The sequence below is a fragment of the Phocoena sinus genome, chromosome 12 (genome assembly GCF_008692025.1).
Source record: "Phocoena sinus isolate mPhoSin1 chromosome 12, mPhoSin1.pri, whole genome shotgun sequence".
NCBI lineage: Eukaryota > Metazoa > Chordata > Mammalia > Artiodactyla > Phocoenidae > Phocoena > Phocoena sinus.
In genome coordinates this window covers 37,084,528-37,109,953 of record NC_045774.1, presented here as the reverse complement: position 1 = coordinate 37,109,953, position 25,426 = coordinate 37,084,528, and the positions used below count along the sequence as shown (strand labels likewise).

At 39.9% G+C, this 25,426-nt stretch overlaps 1 pseudogene; it reads left to right on the top strand.

Moving 5' to 3' along the window:
- Nucleotides 1–14,847: 14,847 nt before the first annotated feature.
- On the top strand, nt 14,848–17,548 carry LOC116763285 (annotated as a pseudogene).
- The last annotated feature ends 7,878 nt before the right edge of the window (nt 17,549–25,426 follow it).

Genomic DNA, 25,426 nt, shown 5'->3' with positions numbered 1-25,426 from the left:
TAAAATATAAATTATAAAACATAATATTTTGGAGTTCTAATTATAAATACAGTAGCCTATTAAGTGGGATATTTTGATTGATCATAAGATTTGACTCACTTTTCTACAATTAAGTCATCAAAATCTATGCTTTGGGGCTTCCCTGATGGCGCAGTGGTTGAGAGTCTGCCTGCCGATGCAGGGGACGCGGGTTCGTGCCCCGGTCGGGGAAGATCCCACATGCCACAGAGCGGCTGGGCCCGTGAGCCATGGCCTCTGAGCCTGCGCGTCCGGAGCCTGTGCTCCGCAACGGGAGAGGCCACAACAGTGAGAGGCCCGCGTACCGCAAAAAAAAAAAAAAGAAAAATCATATGCTTTTAGCCAATTCATTTCCAATCAATATAAATATGACATCAATCATCTCGGCAAATGCATCAATGGTTTTTTATAATTTTTAATTTTGAGAAGAATCTTTCTGCTGATACACCTATTACTGGAGCTGTGAACAATATTTTATAAAAAGTGACAATATTGGGTGTATTTCTGATAAATTATTATTATTATTATTTTTTTTTTTGCAGTACGCAGGCCTCTCACTGTTGTGGCCTCTCCCGTTGCGGAGCACTGGCTCTGGACGCGCAGGCTCAGCGGCCATGGCTCACGGGCCCAGCCGCTCCACGGCATGTGGGATCTTCCCAGACCGGGGCACGAACCCGCTTCCCCTGCATCGGCAGGCGGACTCTCAACCACTGAGCCACCAGGGAAGCCCTGATAAATTATTTTGAAATATAAATTTTAGTCATTTGAACTAGTGGTTCACAGAACAATTTTTCTAAAAAGATTTAACTCTTCATAAACATCAGTTTCGTGTAATCTGAATTTTAAAAATTATAGTGGCATTTTAGTATTTCCTCTGATATTTCCTATAACTTGAAGTTGTTTAAGAAGCTGAAAATGGCTTCATTTCTACATCATTGAAAACACCTACTTATGTGTTCTACTGCTGTTATCTTCAATAACAAGAAAAATAATTTTAAAATTGTCTTCCTAGTTAGTAATTTGTTCATTTGAAGTTCACAGGAAAAGAGCTCTTTTCTGTCTACTGCTAGCTACAGACTAATTTCTATGTGTAAGTGGATATTTGTTTACAATGTTGCAGCAGTTTTCACAACCAGAGACTCTAAACTCTTTGAATAATTCTAACGACTCTGATATGCTTTGTTGCAATATCCATGTGTATGCTTTTATCTTGTAATAATTTATTGACAAAGTTTACTGCCTGAGCACTAGCAGTTCCTGTCGCAGCACTAAACCATAGTTAATATTTGTGCAGGAGCTGCAGGGACCGGTTCTCTTCGTGAATTAACAGGCAAGCCGGCCTCCCACAGTTCCCAGGGCTGCCTGGGCCCTCTGCTTTCCCCAGGGGTACAGCAGTCACTTCCTCTGCTGCTTTCACTGTCACCGCTGCCAATCTGGTCCCAGGTCCTTTCCCAGTCACCCAGTCAGCCCAGTGGCTCCTTGGATTGCCCTGGGGCTGGCCAGAACAATTAATTGCTCTGCATGCTGTGCCCAGGGGACTGAGTCAGAGCCATCAGGCACTGCTGCTAGACCACAAACACTGGCAGGGCTGTCCCCCGAGGGTATCTCCTCTGCTCACCACATGCTCAAAAATAGTATATTAAGAATTTCCTGAAGAGGACAGTAGAGCATTAAACCAAGCATCAGACTCCCTGAGCATGGGGATCATATGTGATACACACCCCATGCCCAAAAAGCTAGCCCTGCTTGCTAGATAAGCCAAGAGTAAAAATTCCTCTGCCTCTACCCACACTTCAAAGTTATCCCCATTTTGTTACTGGAATAGGCATAATTAGGATATATTTCATTTATTATTAAAATTATTATTAAAAATATTCCTGGGATTATTTTTTGAGTAAAAAATAATTATGTTTCAAAAAAGAATTTAAAAAATAGATTGGATACGTTGGCTACCAAGGCTGGTGAGTATTTTCAGAACTTCCAATGAATTGGATCAAATACTGGTTATATGTACAATTAGTCAGGTTTTTATTACACTTTTATTAAAGAAAGATTTTATATGGATAACTGAAATCTATTGCAGTGCATGGGCACTAACATTTCACGGCTGTAATTCAATCTAGTAACAACTTTAAGAATAAATTTCAAGAATAACAACAAGGGTTGTTTCTCGATACCTCCCACTAAAATTCTAAAATAAGAATTATTGAGGTTAGTGAGAGTATATATCCAATCCTTTTTTTTTTTTTTCCTGGCATCAAAGCAGACAAGAAAGCCTAGGTTTACAAGAATAGGAAGGAGCAAGGCTACAACTGAGTTCACGTGGTTCCCAGCATCAAGGAATAGAAGCCAGCTGACTGGGTGGACCTGGGTCTACATCTTTTCTCCACCAGTTACTAGTTATGTTGCTTTGAAAAAGACCCAACTGACAACACATTTCCTAAGATGGGGATGATGTGTCCTGTAGGAGAGAATAGGACAAGTATGGATGCATGTCACCATGCAACACTGGAACTGGGATCAGGGTCATTTCCTCTTGGTGACATGAATGCTGACAAGAGAATTGTTGCGACTGATAAGGGGTGTTGAATCCCTGCCAGGTTAAGGAAAAAGGTGACTGGGTTCAATTAAGTTTGTTTCATGACATGCTGAGTCTTAGAAGAGTGACATTTAAACTTGCACGAAAACCCAAGTTCTGCAGCTCATAACTTGCTGACGGCCTGGTATCCACATAGCACTTCGATGACAGGAGGCAGCATGTCCTGTGTTTCGTAAGTTATGGAAACATGGTCCTAAGGGGCTTCTACTTGTCAGCTATGCCAATAATAACCTCTTGCTACTTCTCGGCTCTCTCGTTCCACGGATATTCAGTCTGATCTAATTATTAAAGGGATCTAATAGAGAACAGACTTGTGGATGCCAAGGGAGGTGGGGAAGGGATGGTTTGGGAGTTTGGGACCATCAGGTACAAACTATTAAATAGAAAATAGATAAACAACAAGGTCCCACTGTATAGCACAGGGAACTGCACTCAGTATCCTGTGATAAACCATAATGGAAGAGAATATGAAGAATATATATCCTACAGGACTAGGAGCTGTAATGAAACATTCTGCTTTAATTAAATGCTTTTGAGTTGTTCTAAACCACTTAGATTTACAAACTACCTTAGACATCTCTCAACTCTGCCTGTTTAAGGACAGGAAGCCTTTCCTGTTACAATTCAAACTGTTTTAATGTTTGGTAGAAAAGGCTAGTAGTTTTGTGAGATTTGTTGAATGTATATTTCTGTGTATTAGTTGTGAACAAACTCACCAATTGTGTCCAGAAGATTTTTTAAAGAAGTTTGATTATCTCCTATTTGAGGCATTAAGTGTCAGGTGTTTAGTGTTAGGGTTCGGTCTACATGAAAGATGATAGGAGTTTCCAAAGGTGAAGATCCTACAAACAGAATGTAAATGGTTAGAGTTAGGAATTTGGAATTTTAACTATGCAATGGTTGTAGGTTTCTTTATTTCATTTGTCCTTGGGACTGGGAAATCCAGTGAGTTCAATGAATTAAATGGTTTTTGTTTCATTGCCAGCTTTGATGTTAAAGCAAAGCACCTTGAAACTATTTCACTTGCATAGTTTCTCAACAATGGTGAAGGGATTCGGGAATGAGGCAAGGGAGGTAACTGCCAGGGCACCTGGCCCCCTGAAAGCTTTGTCAGGACTTTGGCTTTTCCTGTACGGAAAAGCCCTAAATGGTTTGGAGGAACAAACTGACTTATATTCTTAAAGTATGTACATACTATAAGAGTGGTTTTCAACACGTGTGCAGACCCTGGATCAGCAGAATCAGCTGAACCTGGGAGTTTATTAGGAGCGTACATTCACAGCCCCCACCCCAGACCTAGTGAATCAGTAATAGCAGCAAACTGTGTTTCCTTTGTTTCTTTTTTTTTTAAATAGTTGATTTACAATGTGTGTCAGTTTCAGGTGTACAGCAAGGTGATTCAGCTACATATATATATATATACATATATATATATATTCTTTTTCAGATTCTTCTTCCATACAGGTCGCCAAAGAACACTGAATAGAGTTCCCTGTGCTATACAGTAAGTCCCTGCCAGTCATCCACTCCACACATAGTAGTGTGCATTGCTAATCCCAAACTCTCAATTCATCCGTCCCCCTCAACTTTCCCCTTCGGCAAACACAAGTTTGTTTTCTGAGTCTGTTTCTGTTTTGTAAATAAGTTCATTTGTATCATTTTTTTAGATTCCACATATAAATGATATCATATGATATTTGTCTGTCTTTGATTTACTTCACTTAGTATGATAATCTCTAGGTCCACCCATGTTGCTGCAAATGACATTATTTCATTCATTCTTATGGCTGAATAATATTCCATTGTATATATGTACCACATCTTCTTTTTCCATTCATCTGTCGATGGACATTTAGGTTGCTTCCATGTCTTGGCTATTGTAAATAGTGTTGCGATGAACCTTGGGGTGCATGTATCTTTTCAAATTATGGTTTTCTCTGGATATATGCCTAGGAATGGAAATGCTGGATCATATGGTAACTCTATTTTTAGTTTTTTAAGGAATCTCCATACTGTTTTCCATAGTGGCTGTACCAATTTATTCCCACTGACAGTATAGGAGGGTTCCCTTTTATCCACACCCTCTCCAGCATCTATGGTTAATAGACATTTTTGGTGATAGCCATTCTAACCTGTATGAGGTGAGACCTCATTGTAGTTTTGATTTGCATTTCTCTAATACTCAGAGATGCTGAGCATCTTTTCACATGCTTTTTTGGCCATCTGTATATCTTCTTTGAAGAAATGTCCACTTAGGTCTTCCAAACATTTTTTGATTGGATTGTTTTTTGATATTGAGCTGCATGAGCTGTTTGTATATTTTGGAAATTAATCCCTTGTCGGTCGCATCATTTGCTAATATTTTCTCCCATCCTGTGGGCTGTCTTTTTGATTTGTTTATGGTTTCCTTTGCCATGCCAAAGCTTTTAAGTTTCATTAGGTCCCATTTGTTTATTTTTGTTTTTATTTTCATTGCTCTAGGAGACAAGTCACAAAAGATATTGCTGCTATTTATGTCAAAGAGTGTTCTTCCTATGTTTTCCTCTAAGAGTTTTTTATACTATCTGGTCTTGCACTTAGGTCTTTAATCCATTTTGAGCTTATTTTTGTGTATGGTGTTAGAGAATGTTCTAATTTCACCCTTTTATATACAGCTGTCCAGTTTTCCCAACACCACTTATTGAAGGGACTGTCTTTTCTCCATTGTATATTCTTGCCTCCTTTGTTGTAGATTAATTGGCCATAGGTGCATGGATTTATTTCTGGGCTTTCTACCCTGTTCCATTAATCTATATTTCTGTTTTTGTGCCAGTATCATACTGTTTTGATTATGGTAGCTTTATAGTATAGTCTGAAGTCAGGAAACCTGATTCCTGCAGCTCCATTTTTCTTTCTCAAGATTGCTTTGGCTATTCAAAGTCTTTTGTGTTTCCATACTTAAGGTTTTTCGTTCTAGATCTGCAAACATTGCCATTGGTAATCCAATAGGGATTGCACTGAATCCCAAGAATGCCTTGGGTATTATAGACACTTTGACATTATTGATTCTTTCAATCTAAGAACATGGTGTATCTTTCCATTTGTTTGTGTCACCTTTGATTTCTTTCATCAGTGTCTTACAGTTTTCGGAGTACAGGTCTTTCACCTCCTTAGGTAGGTTTGTTCTTTTTGATGCGATGGTAAATGGGATTGTTTCCTTAATTTCTCTTTCTGATCTTTTGTTGTTAGTGTAGAGAAATGCAACAGATTTCTGTGTATTAACTGTGTATCCCGCAACTTTACCGAATTTATTGATGAACTCTAGTAGTTTTCTGGTAGTATCTTTAGAATTTTCTATGTATAGTATCATGTCGTCTGCAAACAGTAACAGTTTTACTTCTTTTCCAATTTGGATTCCTTTTCTTTTTCTCTTCTGATTGCTGTGGCTAGGACTTCCAAAACTATGTTGAATAAAAGTGGTGAGAGTGGACATCCTTGTCTTGTTCCTGATCTTAAAGGCTTTCAGCTTTTCACCATTGAGAACAATGTTGGCTGTGGGTTTGTCATATACGGCCTTTATTATGTTGAGGTATGTTCCCTCTATGCCCACTTTCTGGAGAGTTTTTATCATAAATGGGAGTTGAGTTTTGTCAAAAGTTCTTTCTGCATCTATTGAGATGATCATATGGTTTTTATTCTTCAATACGTTAATGTGGTGTATCACACTGATTGATTTGTGGATACTGAAAAACTTGCATCCCTTGTAAATGTCCCACTTGATCATGGTACATGATCCTTTTAATGTATTGTTGGATTCGGCTTGCCATTATTTTGTTGCAGATTTTTGTGTCTATGTTCATCGGTGATACTGGCCTGTAATTTTCTTTTATTGTGATATCTTTGTCTGGTTTTGGTATCAGGGTGTTGGTGGCCTCATAGAATGAGTTTGGGAGTGTTCCTCCCTCTGCTATATTTTGGAAGAGTTTGACAAGGATAGGTGTTAGTTCTGTAAATGTTGGATAGAATTCGCCTGTGAAGTCATGTGGTCCTGGACTTTTGTTTGTTGGGGTTTTTTTAAATCACAGTTTCAATTTCAGTACTTGTGACTGGTCTATTCATATTTTCTCTTTCTTCCTGGTTCAGTCTTGGGAGATTGTACCTTTCTAAGAATTTATCCATTTCTTGCAGGTTGTCCATTTTATTGGCACACAGTTGCTTGTAGTAGTCTCTTATGATCCTTTGTATTTCTGTGATGTCTGTTGTAACCTCTCCTTTTCATTTCTAATTTTGTTGATTTGAGCCCTCTCCCTTTTTTTCTTTGATGAGTCTGGCTACAGGTTTATCAATTTTGTTTATCTTTTCAAAGAACCAGCTTTTTTTTTTTTTTTTTGTGGTATGCGGGCCTCTCACTGTTGCGGCCTCTCCCGTTGTGGAGCACAGGCTCCGGACGCGCAGGCCCAGCGGCCATGGGTCACAGGCCCAGCCGCTCCGCGGCATGTGGGATCCTCCCGGACCGGGGCACGAACCCGTGTCCCCTGCATCGGCAGGCGGACTCTCAACCACTGCGCCACCAGGGAAGCCCAAAGAACCAGCTTTAAGTTTAATTGATCTTTGCTATTGTTTTCTTCATCTCTATTTCATTTATTTCTGCTCTGATCTTTATGACTTCTTTCCTTCTACTAACTTTGGGTTTTGTTTGTTCTTTCTCTAGTTGCTTTAGGTGTAAGGTTAAGTTGTTTATTTGAGATTTTTCATGTTTCCTAAGGTAAGATTGTATTGCTATAAACTTCCCCCTTAGAACTGCTTTTGCTGCGTCCCATGGGTTTTGGATCATAGTGTTTTCATTTTCAGTTGTCTCTAGGTATTTTTTGATTTCCTCTTTGATTTCTTCAGTGATCCATTGGTTGTTTAGTAGCATATTGTTTAGCCTCCACGTGCTTATGTTTTTTACAGTTTTTTTCTTGTAGTTGATTTCTAATCTCATAATGTTATTATTGGAAAAGATGCTTGATATGATTTCAATTTTCTTAAATTTACCAAGGCTTGCTTTGTGGCCCAGCATGTGATCTATCCTAGAGAATGTTCCGCATGCACTTGAAAAGAATGTATATTCTGCTGCTTTTGGATGGAATACTCTATAAATACCAATTAAGTTCATCCAATCTAATGTGTCATTTAAGGCCTGTGTTTCCTTATTGATTTCCTTTCTGGATGATCTGTCCATTGATGTAAGTGGGGTGTTAAAGTTACTGGGTTACTGTCGATTTCTCTTTTTATGGCTGTTAGCATTTGCCTTATATACTGAGGTGCTCCTATGTTGGGTGCATATGCATTTACAATTGTTATATCTTCTTCTTGGATTGATCCCTTGATCATTATGTAGTGTCCATCTTTGTCTCTTGTAAGAGTCTTTATTTTAAAGTCCATTTTGTCTGATATGAGTATTGCTACTCCAACTTTCTTTTGATTTCATTTGCATGGAATACCTTTTTTCACTTTCAGTCTGTATGTGTCCCTAGATCTGAACTGGGTCTGTTGTAGACAGCATATATATGGGTCTTATTTTTGTATCCATTCAGACAGTATGTGCCTTTTGGTTGGAGCATTTAATCCATTTACATTTAAGGTAATTATAGATATGTATGTTCTTATTGCCATTTTGTGAACTGTTTTGGATTTTTTTTTGTAGGTCTTTTTCCTTCCCTTCTTCTTTTGCTCTCTTCTCTTGTGATTTGAGAACTATCTTTAGTGTTGTGTTTGTATTCCTTTTTCTTTTTTGTGTATCTACTGTAGATTTTTAGTTTGCAGTTACCATGAGGTTTTTATATAGCAATCTACATATATGTATACAAGATTGTTTTAAGTTTCTGGTCTCTTAATTTCAAATGCATTTCCAATCTCCTGCATTTGTACTCTCTTAGTCTCATAATTGCTTATTTTGATATCATATTTGTTTGTGGATGATTTCCTGCCTTTACTATATGTAGCTTTCCCATTCATAATTTTCTTGTTTCTAGTTGTGGCCTTTCCTTTTCACCTAGAGGAGTTTCTTTAGCATTTGTTGTAAATGCTGAATTTGGTGTGCTGAATTCTCTTAGCTTTTGCTTGTCTGTAAAGCTTTTGATTTTTCCATCAAATCTGAATAAGAGTCTTGCTGGGTAGAGTATTCCTGGTTGTAGGTTTTCCCTTTCATCACTTTAAATATATCATGCCACTCCCTTCTGGCCTGCAGAATCTCTGCTGAAAAATCAGCTGATAAGCTTATGGGGATTCCCTTCTGTTATTTGTTGCTTTTCCCTTATCACTTTTAATATTTTCTCTTTGTCTTTAATTTTTGTCAATTTGATTAATATGTGTCTAGCATGTTCCTCCTTGGGTTTATCCTGTATGGGACTCTGCGCTTCCTGGACTTGGGTGACTGTTTCCTTTCCCATATTAGGGAAGACTTCAGATATTATCTCTTCAAATATTTTCTTCAAATATCCAATAAATTTAAAATAAGATGGATTTCTTGCTAAAATGATTTTAGAAATGGAAAATATTCCTAATTATAATGAATCAAGACACAGTGTCAAACGAATAAATTGAGATAATATATTTTATGTAATTGATTGAGAGATATTATATTTTCTTCCTTCTATGTGTTTCTTCTCTATGTGGGCATATATCCGAAGCATTAGAATAGCAAAGTTACCTCTCTTACTCTTTTTTCTATTATAAACAGTCTGCAATGTAAGATAATATTAAGGATATGATAAGTGCCACACAATATTCTGTACTGCCACAGCATCTAAGTGACAAATCCAAATTTCAAACATAGAGTCTGTCCACAGAGCCCACAGTTCTAACTTCTAATAAAGTCTCCAGAGAGCAGATGTAAGTAGCTTGCTATGTTTTTCTGTAACATCAAAGAAGATCTGTCTCTCTGATTATAGCTGATTCTTATTCATTCACTCACAGAATTTGTAGTTCTGACCCTATTCAGGGAATTCACTTCTTTCCACCCACCCCTCCTCCCCAGACACATTCCACTGAGACAAGAAAAAAAAATGGGATTTCTTAATAATGACGGCCATCAGGCAGAGGGTGGACTTCAGCAGAAAACCCTGGAATTAGCCTTCCCTAAGGGTCTCCATGGCTTAAAAGTGGACTTATCATGACCACAGGACCTCTCTCATCAACATTCTTTCACTGTCTGTATAGGGAGGAAAAACAAAGCACAGTGAGAAAAAAAAAAGCACAGTGAATCTTGGTAAATGTGGTCAATTCTGAAGGAAAACAAGACACTTGTAATATATTATGTTTATAAATTCCCTTCTCCATAAGTCCCACTTGGGTTGTGCTTGACATTTAAAATTGAAACTAACAGAGAAGTGCTGAGCTAGAGAAAATGGGATGCAGATGGACAGTGAACCAGGACTTGTTAAGTATTTGTTGCCAGTGTTAATCATTCTTACAGGCAGGATTTACTACGACTACAAAAAGTCACATCTTCCTAAAGGATTATTTACATAGGAAGGCTAGGAAAAAACTGAAACGGTTCCCTACAGTTTTCTACCATCCATGCCAAGCATAATGGTATTCCCTCATTCTTATTCTCATCAAATAGCTATTGGCAATTTATCCTTCTGAAACAGTGTACATTTACAATTAAAAGCCAAGCAAGTTTCCTTAAAAAACTTACCTATTGATTTATCTTTTCTTATATTTTGTTTATAAAAGTCAACAGCATTTTATGTGTATTATCGATTGTTAGTGAATGATCACAAATTTTCTTCAGTCTTGCTTTGGTTGACAATTTCTGTTTGTATTAAAGGAGATGGAAACACATACAACAACTGATATGACCCTCAAATTTTAATTCTAGATATAAATCACTGTATTAGTTTCCTATTGCTGCTAGAACAAATTACCACAACTTAGTGATTTAAAACAACATAAACTTATTAAGCTATTAAGATATGATTCTGGGGCTTCCCTGGTGGCGCAGTGGTTGAGAGTCCGCCTGCAGATGCAGGGGACACGGGTTCGTGCCCTGGTCCAGGAAGACCCCACATGCCGCGGAGGGGCTAGGCCCGTGAGCCATGGCCGCTGAGCCTGTGCATCCGGAGCCTGTGCTCCGCAACAGGAGAGGCCACAGCAGTGAGAGGCCCGTGTACCACAAAAAAAAAAAAAAAAGATATGATTCTGGAGATCAGAAGTCCAAAATGGGTTTCACTGGGCTCAAATCAAGGTGTCAGCAGGATTTTGTTCCATCTGGAGGTCCAAGAGAAGAATCTGTTTCTTTGCCTTTTCCAGCTTCTGGAGACTTCCTGCTTTCCTTGGTTATAGGTCCTTTCTTCTGTCTTCAAAGTCAGAAGTATAGCATCCTCAAATCTCTCTGACTCTGTGACCTCTGATATCATCTTCACCTCTTCCCCACTGACACTGACCCTCCTGCCTCCCTCTTACAAAGATCCCTGTGATTATGATATTCCAGAATAATTTTCCTATCTCAAAATCCTTAATCATATCTGCAAAAGGGACTACAAAAATCCCTTTGTTATGTAAGGTAACACGTACATATGTTTCAGGGGTTAAAGCATGGCCATCTTTGGAGGGTCATTATTATACCAACCATAATCGCCAAGTCTACCTAGGTACTACCCCACACACACTGGTATAAGAGCCAGCATTCCTAACTGCTGATATATAATATCACGTAGGATATTAAAAATCTTTGAATCACAGAATTACTTAAATCAGCATTGAATCCTCTGCCTTCTAGCAATAAGAATTAGAATCCTGGAATTCTAAGGGGGACAGAATCTTAAACTAGTCATCTCTTTCTCTGAACACAGAAGATTGCTGTGTCTTAGGCTGAAAGGGCCCAAGTGGAAGTCTCAGTGAGACTCTCAGGCTACTATTTCCACTGCATCATACTGTTGCTAATAATTTGGAAAATCCAATCATTTTTTAATCCAATCATTTTTAATAAATCACTCCTAAAGACTGTGACTAAAAAGAGAAAAGAAAAAGAAAGTGTCTAGAATGGATTGGCTGCTATCTATCTCCTTGTGAAATTTTTACAGGAGTTTTCTATATTATATAATTCATCCACTTGGATTCACATCAGTTTAGGAAAATACGGAATATGACACTAAAAATTTTTCACAGAGGCATAACAAAAATTAACTATTAGGTGTTCATTAAATAAAAATAACACACACACATATTAAAAATACTCAGAAATTTATGACAAATAAAATCATCCTCCCCATACATTCACCCTCTATTCTCTCCCCATGGCTAATCTCTATTCATCATTCCATGTGTGTCCTTCCTGAAAAGAACACCCGCACATAGAATAGTGTATGTATATAATGCTCTTTGAGTGACCTTTAAAAATGTACAGAAATGAAACTTTGCACATACTGCACTTTGCTTTTGTTCACTTACTACGTTCCCTATGCCTATCTACCTCATTCTTTTTAACAGATGCAGAGTTTATTCCATTAGATGGAGTACCATCTAACCACTTCCCTATTGGTCAACATTAGATGAATTCAGGGTGTTTTTTGTTGTTGTTGTTTAGTAACAAAGAGCTTTTAGAATTTTATTATTTTTATTTATTTCAGAATAGGCAATATATGCACTAGATTCAAAATCAAAAAGCTCTCTCTCACACCCGATTTCTAACGTCATACTGCCATTTTGAAGGCAGCCATAGTTATACAAGCTGTGTGGGCACCTTGCTTTTACACACTTAACAAAATTCCTTGAAGATCTTTCCATCTTTCCATAGCAGCACTCATAGTCTTCAGTGAAATCTATTCCATATGCCTTCAATTATTATTAGCTCTGGGAAGAACTGATGCCTTAAAGAAGGACATTTTGGTGGGAAGTTTTTGTTTTGTTTATTTCCAAAGTATGAGAAATGTACATTTGTCTATAATTCAGATCTTATTAAGACACCCAAGATTTATTAATAAAAATCTATTCTGAAGTGACCTGCCTCCTATGTCACCCATTCAAGGGGCTAACAACACTCGCTACAGAGAAACTCTTCCTTGTGTCTATTCTTAGTGCACTTTCCAGCAATTTAAGCATATTGACAATTACTTTGTCCTTAATGAAGACAGAATAGCTTCTTATTGCTCCCAAAATGGTGATAAATGTCTTTAAAAAATCTCTGCCACATGGATTTTCATTTGCTTCTTAATATTTCAAAATAGCCCCAATCTTTGATATAACAAACCAGAAAGAGAAACATTTGTACCCAGAAATGAAGCAAAGAAAATCGTATGTGGGTACTTTCCAGGATGGGGCACACAGAAGATGAAGACTGTTCCTGACAGACGTGGCATATGTATAAGGTGTGGTCAGCAAGGGAGGCAAAAGCTGCCCTGTCTTCATCACAAAGAAGGGATTTATAACCGAGGGCCCCCTGAGAGTATCTATGTATGCAAACGGCAATAAAGATTCCCGAAAGGATTTAGAGTGTCTTTTTCTCTAACTTTGGAAAATGCTTACAAGTGCAAATCTTATAAAGACAAGCTTTGAAATATATCACCATTCTTTTGTAAATTTCTCATTGCATAAAGAATTGCCCACTTTTCCTAAATGATTTTTGCTAGAATATTCTCATAGTATCCACCAGACATTTCACTTATCAACGTTCATCCATGTGCAGTTGTACAGACCTCGAATTTTCCAACTGGAATCACCAACGAATTTGAACCTATCCTCTTTCACAGCTGTATAAATCAACTCATATGTACTGAGGATTTACTATGTACCATAAATCTAATGGGATACAAAGGAATATTAAGACTGAGATATCTGCCTTAGTGAACATAAAGAATTAATAATGCATGGTAAATATGCAGCGAGTGCTACAGATATGCGTGCTGATCAGATCCCTTTATGGCTAAAAATAGTCTAAATTTCAGTGGTTTATGTCTTTCGCATGTTACTGAGATTTTACTACGCAAATAAGAGTGAATGGTCTTAGTGAGGAAAAACAAAATACCCCTGATGATGATAGGCACTTATATTATGAAAAAACTTACAAACTGTTCATAATCTGGTATCATTAAGTAGTAGAAAGAACAATGCTGTCAAATGCAGAAAATGTAAAATTCATTTTGCTCTCATTTTTTTCTTCTATCCCCTCTTGTATCTTTCCTCTAAGCCTACGGGGGGGCATGTGAGGGGGGAGGAAGGGGAAGGAAGGGGGCACAGTCCAAAATAACTTGCAGCTAATTATGCAAATGACTTTATCTTTTCGTATTGTATTGTCTTTTCAAAATAGTTGAAGAATCAGAAACCCCTATCCTGGTTCTAGTTGGATCATGCCAGAGGGCTTGACCCAAGCATGTATTAACTAGTCCTAGAGGACTTAGACCAAAGGGGGCTCAAAAGTAAAATGTTCTCTATTTCAAGTGTTAGGAAAAATACATTCATTTTCATGTTAGACACATTTGAAAGGTGAGACTCTGAGAAGCTAAACTGTGTGTTCTTCTTCAGGTAATAAAAGCAGTAACTTTGGGGCTTCCCTGGTGGCGCAGTAGTTGAGAGTCCGCCTGTCGATGCAGGGGACACGGGTTCGTGCCCCGGTCCGGGAAGATCCCACATGCCGCAGGGCGGCTGGGCCCGTGAGCCATGGTTGCTGAGCCTGTGCGTCCGGAGCCTGTGCTCCGCAACGGGAGAGGCCACAACAGTGAGAGGCCCGCGTACCGCAAAAAAAAAAAAAAAAAAAAAAAGCAGTAACTTCAATTTTGGTGCTACTGTGATTAGACCTGGGTGAGAACTACTGGATCTTGAATAAAGTGCATTTTTCACAGTTAAGTGCAATTTTATTCTCAGTTCAATTATTTCAGATACATCACCTCTGACAGTTACTGAGATTCTTACTAAGTACCTCAGGCCCAAGTCCACTCTCCCAGAGCCATCAGAGTCCAGATGCTAACTATCTGATGCTTATTTACTCAATCTCAAATCCCATTCCTCCATACTCTCCTAACCTCCCCAGCGTGAGCTTTGGAAGCCGCAGGTCTATCGTAAGTAAGCTCTCCTACACGCTTATACACTATTTAAACCTGCTCCTCACTCACTCTCTTGCTCTCTCTAAATCACAATTCTCAAATGCTCGTGTCATAAGCATCACCTGGAGTACTACAGAAGCTGCAGCAGCCTCTTCTCCCACCACCTTTTGCCTCTGGATTTCTCAGGGGGCAGCAACCTCTTGATCAGGAGCTCAACCGACTACCATGGTCTCCACGTCAGGCCAGCAGTTCGCAGGTGGCAGCACCAAGGCACCAGAGGTGGCGTCAGAGGACATGGCCCAGATGGCAGAGCCACAGCTGCAGCACCATGCCAGCACCTGTAAGTGGGTCCCAGCGGGGTCACAGGTCGTGCTTGCCGTTTGTGACTGCCAGCCCCAAGGTCGTGCTGCACTTTGTGTCCCAGAGTAAACTGCACACGGAGGGCTTCCGGAGCCTGAAGGATGGTGAGGCAATGGAGTTCACCTCTGAGAAGTCCTCTTAGGGACTGGAATCTCTGTGTCACCAGCCCTGGTGGGTGCTCGGTATTGGGAGTGTGAGGTGGCCAAAAGGGAAATACATGCAGAAGGAAGATGAAAATGCGACAGATGAGACAACTGTGGAGGTCTAGACCATCAGGGCAAGGAATGCAAGGAGTCACCCCAGGCCCAGACATGCCACATCTGCCACGTGGCAGCCTCCTGTACACTGAAAGTCCCCAGCTCACAAGGAAGGCCAGCATACTTTGGGGAGGAAGAGGAGTTCCAGGGCCCTGCCCTGCTTTAGAGGCTAAGGACTGAGCCTCAGTGTGGGGGCCATCCTTTTGCCATCAGGAAGTTTCCAGGAGTGGGCATCAATCTGCAGAGTGGCAAAGTGGAGACAGGGTGGGTAGGGGCAGCTGGCACCACCATGTATCTCTGACTGGGTCCACACCATCGCCCCCTCTTCCCACTTGGGTCAGGGTAGTGGTGAGACAAAGGAACTCCAACCATACTCTGTTCAAATGCACAGGAGGGCTTTGGAGGAAATCCCTCTAGAGCCTGTATGCTCTATCCAAGTCTCCACCCCCCGAATCTCCAGCTTTTGAAAGTGGCCTGAGTAGAGAAGTTGTTTTCCTTTTAAAGAAGGGTATGTAACAATAATATTTGCCATGCCAGCGTGAAAAGATTAGGCATGAGACCACCTCATGCCTAATCTGGATGGGTTCAACCCACAAGCCACTATATTCCATAGGAGGGAATCTCTCAGGGGTAAGGCTGGATTTTTCCACATCTTGTCTCCTCATAACCCACTCTTGAGATAGGGTGCCAGGAACTGTCCCAAGAAATGGGTTGTGATGACAGGCAAAAGGGGTGCTTGGGGAGACAGCTGCAGACTTGCTGCTCAGCTGCCCACTCCCTCCATATGGTATTCTAAGCCAATATGCTTATATTTATTTGCTCCCTTCAATAACTGCACCTTGGGTCCTGCTGTCTCAGGATGCCAACTGAACTAGTTGTGTGCAAATGGTATATCTTGAGTTAACTTTTTTCTTAATATAAATATTCTGGGGCTTCCCTGGTGGCGCAGTGGTTGAGAGTCCGCCTGCCGATGCAGGGGACACGGGTTCGTGCCCCGGTCTGGGAAGATCCCACATGCCGTGGAGCGGCTAGGCCCGTGAGCCATGGCCGCTGAGCCTGCCGTCCGGAGCCTGTGCTCCGCAACGGGAGAGGCCACAACAGTGAGAGGCCCGCATACCGCAAAAAAAAAAAAAATATATTCTGGTTTTGTGTTTTCATCTAAGGCCCTTATTCCTGCACAGTGGTCTCAGGGTCTGCACAGCAGAGACACCTTTTGTTCTCTCACCACAGAGAATGACTATTTGGAGTGCACAACCTATTGAACTACCTCATTTTTGCCAATTAGAGCTGGCTTTTCTGCTATAGTGTCCTCTGGCAACCTCTCTACCTTCAATGTTTCATGGGAGACTAGGCTTTAACTGGGTTGCCCCATGACTTGATCTCCTTCTCCTGGAAGACTGGAAATTGGTATGAACAGGAAAAGGCAAGGCAGAGCGGTTAGGAGAGGCTGAGCCAGGTTAGGTGGGCCAGGTGAAAGGCACCGAGCAAAAGCCAAGAATGGATGTGGGTCGCCTATGTGATAAAGGTCTTCCGTTCCAGAGCTCTAATCTCTGGATACGGCACTCACTCTGCATACCAGATCCATCCTTCACTGGATTGGGCCAGGCCTACTATGCACAACAGGGAGTGTGTGTGTGTGTTTTAACGTGAGCTGAGAAGGACAGGTTTTAAGAACGATGCCTTTGTATACACCCTGTGCTGCTCAGGAATGGATATATGCAGCAAGGACTAAAATCCTTAACCTTTAAAAATTCTGAGCTTTTCCTCCTTGGCTTCCAGAAAGACCACAGCAATGACTTCTTCGTGGTGCAAGGAGCCCATGTCCTGCCGTGTTGCAGCAGTGATTAATAGTGTTGTGGAAGCTCGAGGAAAAAAGGGGATTTCCTTTACATGCTGTAAGATCACCACAGACGTACCTCACTGTGTTGAGATCAGCGAATGCAATGGAGAGCACTGGGTGCTGTGTGTCTGATCCTGGATTCTTGTCTCCCCCAAATGCACCCCTCCCCCACCAGTTACTGTATTTGTCTGGGCCTTGTAGGACTTTACAAGTTACTGATTTGGTGATTGCTAATTGGCCTACTCTGTGGAAATACAATGTGTTGGTCTTTCTCCATGTTCTTTTGAGGTTTTTTTGTTTACAAACTTCTGTGGAGTTGCTCCTACTACCCAATGGGGTGTACATGCTCCAAGAGAACACTAACCTCTCAAACACTCTGAAAAAGTGATAGCTCCAAAACTGAAATTTTAGTAGTTCTCTTATTCCCAAGTCATTTTTTAAAAGAAAAGATTTGCATTCTCCTATCTAGTCATCTGGCTACCTAACTACCAATAAGATTTATATCAGAGGTTAGCAAAACTTTCTTATTAAAGGACCAGGGGACTTTGAGCTTCAAGATGGCAGAGGAGTAAGATATGGAGATCAACTTCCTCCCCACAAATACATCAAAAATACATCTACATGAGGAACAGCTCCTACAGAACATCTACTGAACGCTGGCAGAAGACCTCAGACCTCCCAAAAGGCAAGAAACTCCCCCACGTACCTGGGTAGGGCAAAAGAAAAAAGTAAAAACAGAGACAAAAGAATAGGGACGGGACTTGCCAGTCGGAGGGAGCTGTGAAGGAGGAAAGGTTTTCACACACTAGGAAGCCCCTTCACGGGCACAGACTGCGGGTGGCAGAGGGGGGAAGCTTTGGGGCCACAGAGGACAGCGCAGCAACAGGGGTGCGGAGGGCAAAGCAGAGAGATTCCCGCACAGAGGATGGGTGCCGACCGGCACTCACCAGCCCGAGAGGCTTGTCTGCTCACCCGCCGGGGCAGGCGGGGCTGGGAGCTGAGGCTAGGGCTTCAGAGGTCAGATCCCAGGGAGAGGACTGGGGTTGGCTGCATGAACACAGCCTGAAAGGGGCTAGTGCGCCACCCCTAGGTGGGAGGGTGTCCGGGAAAAAGTCTGGAGCTGCCTAAGAGGCAAGAGACCTTTGTTTCAGGGTGCATGAGGAGAGGGGATTTGGAGCACTGCCTAAACGAGCTCCAGAGATGGGCACGAGCTGCAGCTATCAGCACCAACACCAGAGACCGACATGAAATGCTAAGGCTGCTGCTGCAGCCACCAAGAAGCCTATGTGCAAGCACAGGTCACTATCCACCTTCCCGGGAGCCTGTGCAGCCCTCCAATGCCAGAGTCCTGTGATCCAGGGACAACTTCCCCGGGAGAACGCATGGCACGCCTCAGGCTGGTGCGACGTCATGCCGGCCTCTGCCGCCTCAGGCTCACCCCGAATCCATACCCCTCCCTCCCCCCAGCCTGAGTGAGCCAGAGCCCCCAAATCAGCTGCTCCTTTAACCCCGTCCTGTCTGAGTGAAGATCAGACGCCCTCAGGCGACCTACATGCAGAGGCGGGTCCAAATCCAAAGCTGAACCCCAGGAGCTGTGCGAACAAAGAAGAGAAAGGGAAATCTCTCCCAGCAGCCTCAGGAGCAGCGGATTAAATCTCTACAATCAAATTGATGTACCCTGCAGCTGTGGCATACCTGAAAAGACAACGAATCATCTCAAAATTGAGGCAGTGGACTTTGCAAGCAACTGTAGACTTGGGGTTTGCTTTCTGCATCTAATTTGCTTCTGGTTTTATCTTTCTATCTTTATCTTAGTTTACTATTTAGAGTTTATTATCATTGGTAGATTTGTTTATTGATTTGGTTGCTCTCTTCCTTTTTATATATTTTTTTTTCTTTTTTCTTTTTGTGAGTGTGTATATGTATACTTCTTTGTGTAATTTTGTCTGTACAACTTTCCTTTTACCATTTGCCCTAGGGTTCTGTCTGTCCAGTTTGTTTGGCTTTTTTAGTATAGTTTTTAGCACGTCTTATCATTGGTGGATTTGTTTTCTGGTTTGGTTGCTCTCTTCTTTCTCTCTTTTTTTTATTACTTTTTAATTTTTTTATTTTTAATAATAAATTTTTTATTTTAATAACATTTTTATTTTATTTTATTTTTCTTTCTTTCTTTCTTTCTTTTTCTCCCTTTTCTTCTGAGCCGTGTGGCTGACAGGGTCTTGGTGCTCTGACTGGGTGTCAGGCCTGAGCCTCTGTGGTGGGATACCTGAGTTCAGGACATTGGTCCACCAGAGACCTCCCAGTCCCATGTAATATCAAACATCAAAAGCTCTCTCAGAGACCTCCATCTCAACACAAAGACCCAGCTCCACTCAATGAGCAGCAAGCTAAAGTGCTGGACACCCTATGCCAAACAACTACCAAGACAGGAACACAACCCCACCCATTAGCAGAGAGGCTGTCTAAAATCATAATACGTTTACAGACACCCAAAATACAGCCGGATGTGGTCCTGCCCATCAGAAAGAAACATAACATCCAGCCTCATCCACCAGAACACAGGCACCAGTCCCCTCCACCAGAAAGCCTACACAACCCACTGAACCAATCACTGGGGGCAGACACCAAAAACACAGGGAACTACAAACCTGCAGCCTGCAAAAAGGAGACCCCAAACACAGTAAGTTAAGCAAAATGAGAGACAGAGAAATACACAGATGAAGGAAGCAAGGTAAAAACCCAGCAGATGAAACAGATGAAGAGGAAATATGCAGTTTACCTGAAAAAGAATTCAGAGTAATTATAGTAAAGATGATACAAAATCTTGGAAATAGAATGGAGAAAATACAAGAAACATTTAACAAGGACCTAGAAGAACTAAAGGGCAAACAAACAATGATGAACAACACAGTAAATGAAATTTAAAATTCTCTAGAAGGAAACAATAGCAGAAAAACTGAAGCAGAAGAACGGATGAGTGACCTGGAAGATAAAATAGTGGAAATAACTACCGTAGAGCAGAATAAAGAAAAAAGGATGAAAAGAATTGACAACAGTCTCAGAGACCTCTGGGACAACATTAAATGCACCAACATTCAAATTCTAGAAGAAGAAGAAGAAAAAAAGAAAGGGACTGAGAAAATATTTGAAGAGATTATAGTTGAAAACTTCCCTAATATGGGAAAGGAAATAGTCAAGTCCAGGAAGCACAGAGAGTCCCATATAGGATAAATCCAAGGAGAAGCATGTCAAGACACATATTAATCAAACCATCAAAAATTAAATATAAAGAAAAAATATTAAAAGCAGCAAGGGAAAAGCAACAAATAACATACAAGGGAATCCCCATAAGATTAACAGATGATCTTTCAGCAGAAACTGCAAACCAGAAGGGAGTGGCAGGACATATTTAAAGTGATGAAAGAGAAAAACCTACAATCAATATTACTCTACCCAGCAAGGATCTCATTCAGATTTGACGGAGAAATTAAAACCTTTACAGACAAGCAAAAGCCAAGAGAATTCAGCATCACCAAACCAGCTTTACAACAAATGCTAAAGGAACTACTCTTGGCAGGAAACACAAGGGAAGGAAAACACCTGAAATAACAAACCCGAAACAATTAAGAAAATGATAATAGGAACATACATATCAATAACAACCTTAAATGTAAATGGATTAAATGCTCCAACTAAAAGACACAGCCTTGCAGAATGGATACAAAAACAAGACCCATATATATACTGTCTACAAGAGAACTACTTCAGACCTAGGGACACATACAGACTTAAAGTGAGGGGCTGGAAAAAGATATTCCATGCAAATGGAAATCAAAAGAAAGCTGCAGTAGCATTCCTCATATATCACAAAACAGACTTTAAAATAAAGACTATTACAAGAGACAAAGAAGGACACTACATAATGATCAAGGGACTGACCCAAGAAGAAGATATAACAATTGTAAACATTTATGTACCCAACACAGCAGCACCTCAATACATAAGGCAAATGCTAACAGCCATAAAGGGGAAATTGACAGTAACACAATCGTAGTAGGGGACTTTATCACCCCACTTTCAACAATGGACAGATCATCCAAAATGAAAATGACTAAGGAAACACAAGCTTTAAATGATACATTAAACAAGATAGACTTAGTTGATATTTATAGGACATTCCATCCAAAAACAACAGAATACACTTTCTTCTCAAGTGCTCATGGAACATTCTCCAGGATAGATCATATCTTGGGTCACAAATCAAGCCTTGGTAAATTTAAGAAAATTGAAATTGTACCAAGTATCTTTTCTGACCACAACGCTATAAGACTAGATATTAATTACAGGAAAAAAATCTGTGAAAAATACAAACATATGGAGGCTAAACAATACAGTACTAAATAACCAAAAGATCACTTAAGAAATCAAAAAGGAAATCAAAAAACACCTAGAAACAAAGGACAATGAAAACACGATGACCCCAAACCTATGGGATGCAGCAAAAGCAGTTCTAAGAGGGAAGTTTATAGCAATACAATCCTACCACAAGAAACAAGAAACATCTAAACTAAACAACCTAACTTTACATCTAAAGCAGTTAAAGAAAGAAAAACAAAATAACCCCAAAGTTAGCAGAAGGAAAGAAATCATAAAGATCAGATCAGAAATAAATGAAACAGAGATGAAGAAAACAATAGCAAAGATGAATAGAACTAAAAGTTGTCTCTTTGAGAAGATAAAGAAAATTGATAAACCTGTAGCCAGACTCATCAAGAAAAAAAGGGAGAAGACTCAAATCAACAGAATTAGAAATGAAAAAGAAGTAACAACTGACACTGCAGAAATACAAAGGATCAAGAGAGATTACTACAAGCAACTCTATGCCAATAAAATGGACAACCTGGAAGAAATGGACAAATTCTTAGAAAAGGACAACCTCCCGAAACTGAACCAGGAAGAAACAGAAAATATAAACAGACCAATCACTAGCACTGAAATTGAAACTCTGATTAAAAATCTTCCAACAAACAAAAGCCCAGGACCAGATGGATTCAGAGACGAATTCTATCAAACGTTTAGAGAAGAGCTAACACCTATCCTGCTCAAACTCTTCCAAAATATAGCAGAGGGAGGAACACGCCCAAACTCATTCTACAAGGCCACCATCACCCTGATACCAAAACCAGACAAAGATGTCACAAAAAAAGAAAACTACAGACCAATATTACTGATGAATATAGATGCAAAAATCCTCAACAAAATACTAGCAAACAGAATCCAACAGCACATTAAAAGGATTATACACCATGATCAAGTGAAGTTTATCCCAGGAATGCAAGGATTCTTCAATATATGCAAATCAATCAACGTGATACACCATATTAACAAACTGAAGGAGAAAAACCATATGATCATCTCAGTAGATGCAGAAAAAGCTTTTGACAAAATTCAATACCAATTTTTGATAAAAACTCTCCAGAATGTAGGCATAGAGGGAACTTACCTCAACATAATAAAGGCCATATATGACAAACCCACAGCCAACATCGTTCTCAATGGTGAAAAACTGAAACCATTTCCACTAAGATCAGGAACAAGTCAAGGTTGCCCACACTTACCACCATTATTCAACATAGTTTTGGAAGTTTTAGCCACAGCCATCAGAGAAAAACAAGAAATAAAAGGAATCCAAATCAGAAAAGAAGAAGTAAAACTGTCACTGTTTGCAGATGACATGATACTATACATAGAGAATCCTAAAGATGCTACCAGAAAACTACTAGAGCTAATCAATGAATTTGGTAAAGCAGCAGGATATAAAATTAATGCACAGAAATCTCTTGCAGTCCTACACACTAATGATGAAAAATCTCAAAGAGAAAGTAAGGAAACACTCCCATTTACCACTGCAACGAAAAGAATAAAATACCTAGGAATAAACCTACCTAAGGAGACAAAAGACCTGTGTGCAGAAAACTATAAGACACTGATGAAAGAAACTAAAGATGATACAAACAGATGGAGAGATATACCATGTTCTTGGATTGGAAGAATCAACATTGTGAAAATGAGTATACTACCTAAAGCAATCTACAGATTCAATGCTATCCCTATCAAATGACCAATGGCACTTTGCATAGAACTAGAACAAAAAATTTCACAATCTGTATGGAAACACAAAAGACCCTGAATAGCCAAAGCAATCTTGAGAAAGAAAAACAGAGCTGGAGGAATCAGGCTCCTGGACTTCAGACTATGCTACAAAGCTACAGTAATCAAGACAGTATGGTACTGGCACAAAAACAGAAATATAGATCAATGGAACAGGATAGAAAGCCCAGAAATAAACCCACACACATATGGTCACCTTATCTTGATAAAGGTGGATCTTTATCAAGATAAAGTGGATCTTTATCAAAAAAGATCCACGAATATACAATGGAGAAAAGACAGCCTCTTCAAGAAGTGGTGCTGAGAAAACTGTACAACTACATGTAAAAGAATGAAATTAGAACACTCCCTAACACCATACACAAAAATGAACTCAAAATGGATTAAAGACCTAAATGTACGGCCAGGCACTATAAAATTCTTAGAGGAAAACTTAGGCAGAACACTCTATGACATATATCATGGCAAGATCCTTTTTGACCCACCTCCTAGAGAAATGGAAATAAAAACAAAAATAAACAAATGGGACCTAATGAAACTTCAAAGCTTTTGCACAGCAAAGGAAACCATAAACAAGACAAAAAGACAACCCTCAGAATGGGAGAAAATATTTGCAAACGAATCAACGGACAAAGGATTAATCCCCCAAATATATAAACAGCTCATGCAGCTCAATATCAAAAATACAAACAACCCAATCCAAAAATGGGCAGAAGACCTAAATAGACATTTCTACAGTGAAGATATACAGATTTCCAACAAACACATGAAAGGATGATCAACATCACTAATCATTAGAGAAATGCAAATCAAAACTACAATGAGGCATCATCTCACACCAGTCAGAATGGCCATCATCAAAAATCTACAAACAATAAATGCTGGAGAGGGTGTGGAGAAAAGGGAACCCTCTTGCTCTGTTGGTGGGAATGTAAATTGATACAGCCACTATGGCGAACAGAATGGAGGTTCCTTAAAAAGCTAAAAATAGAACTACCATACAACCCAGCAATCCCACTACTGGGCATATACCCTGAGAAAACCATAATTCAAAAAGAGTCATGTACCACAATGTTCATTGCAGTTCTATTTACAATAGCCAGCACATGGAAGCAACCTAAGTGTCCATCAACAGATGAATGGATAAAGAAGATGTGGCACATTTATACAATGGAATATTACTCAGCCATAAAAAGAAACAAAATTGAGTTATTTGTAGTGAGGTGGATGGACCCAGAGTCTGTCATACAGAGTGAAGTAAGTCAGAAGTAGAAAAAGAAATACCATATGCTAACATATATATATGGAATGTAAAAAAAAAAAGAAAAATGGTTCTGAAGAACCTAGGGGCAGGACAAGAATAAAAACGTAGACATAGAGAATGGACCTGAGGACACAGGGAAGAGGAAGGCTAAGCTGGGTCAAAGTGATATAGTGGCATGGCCATATATACACTGCCAAATGTAAAACAGATAGCTAGTGGGAAGCAGCCACATAGCACAGGGAGATCAGCTCCGTGCATTTTGGCCACCTAGAGGGGTGGGATAGGGAGGGCGGGAGGGAGATGCAAGAGGGAGGAAATATGGGGATATATGTTTATGTATAGCTGATTCACTTTGTTATACAGCAGAAACTAACATACCATTGTAAAGCAACTATAACTCCAATAAGGATGTTAAAAAAAAAATAAATAAATAAAGCACCAGATGGTAAAGATTTTAGGGTTTGCTCACTATAACAGTCTCTGTCGAAACTACTCAACTTTGCTTTTGTGGCTTGAAAACAACCACAGACATGATAAAAATGAATGAGCTGTGTTTCAATAAAACTTTACTTACAAAAACAGGCAGCCGGCTGGATTTAGCCCATGGGCTATAGTTTGATGCCTCCTGATATAGACTAACTATATGCTGGAAGAGGAATCTATGGTATTGTAATGTTGCCTATATCGAGATAGGACCATGATTTCTTGTAAATGTAGAATACGCTCCTTTATTTTCTCCAAGAGTCTGGCTGATGCATATTGTATTTTAAATATAAGCATACACCTAAGACCAAAATGTTCAGAGTTCAAATAAACAGGCAGAGAAGAACATATGCTGTGACCCTCAGATCAAACAATGTTCATGCCCTCATTAATTTATTTTACACATATTTGTGGGTTGCCTGTAATATA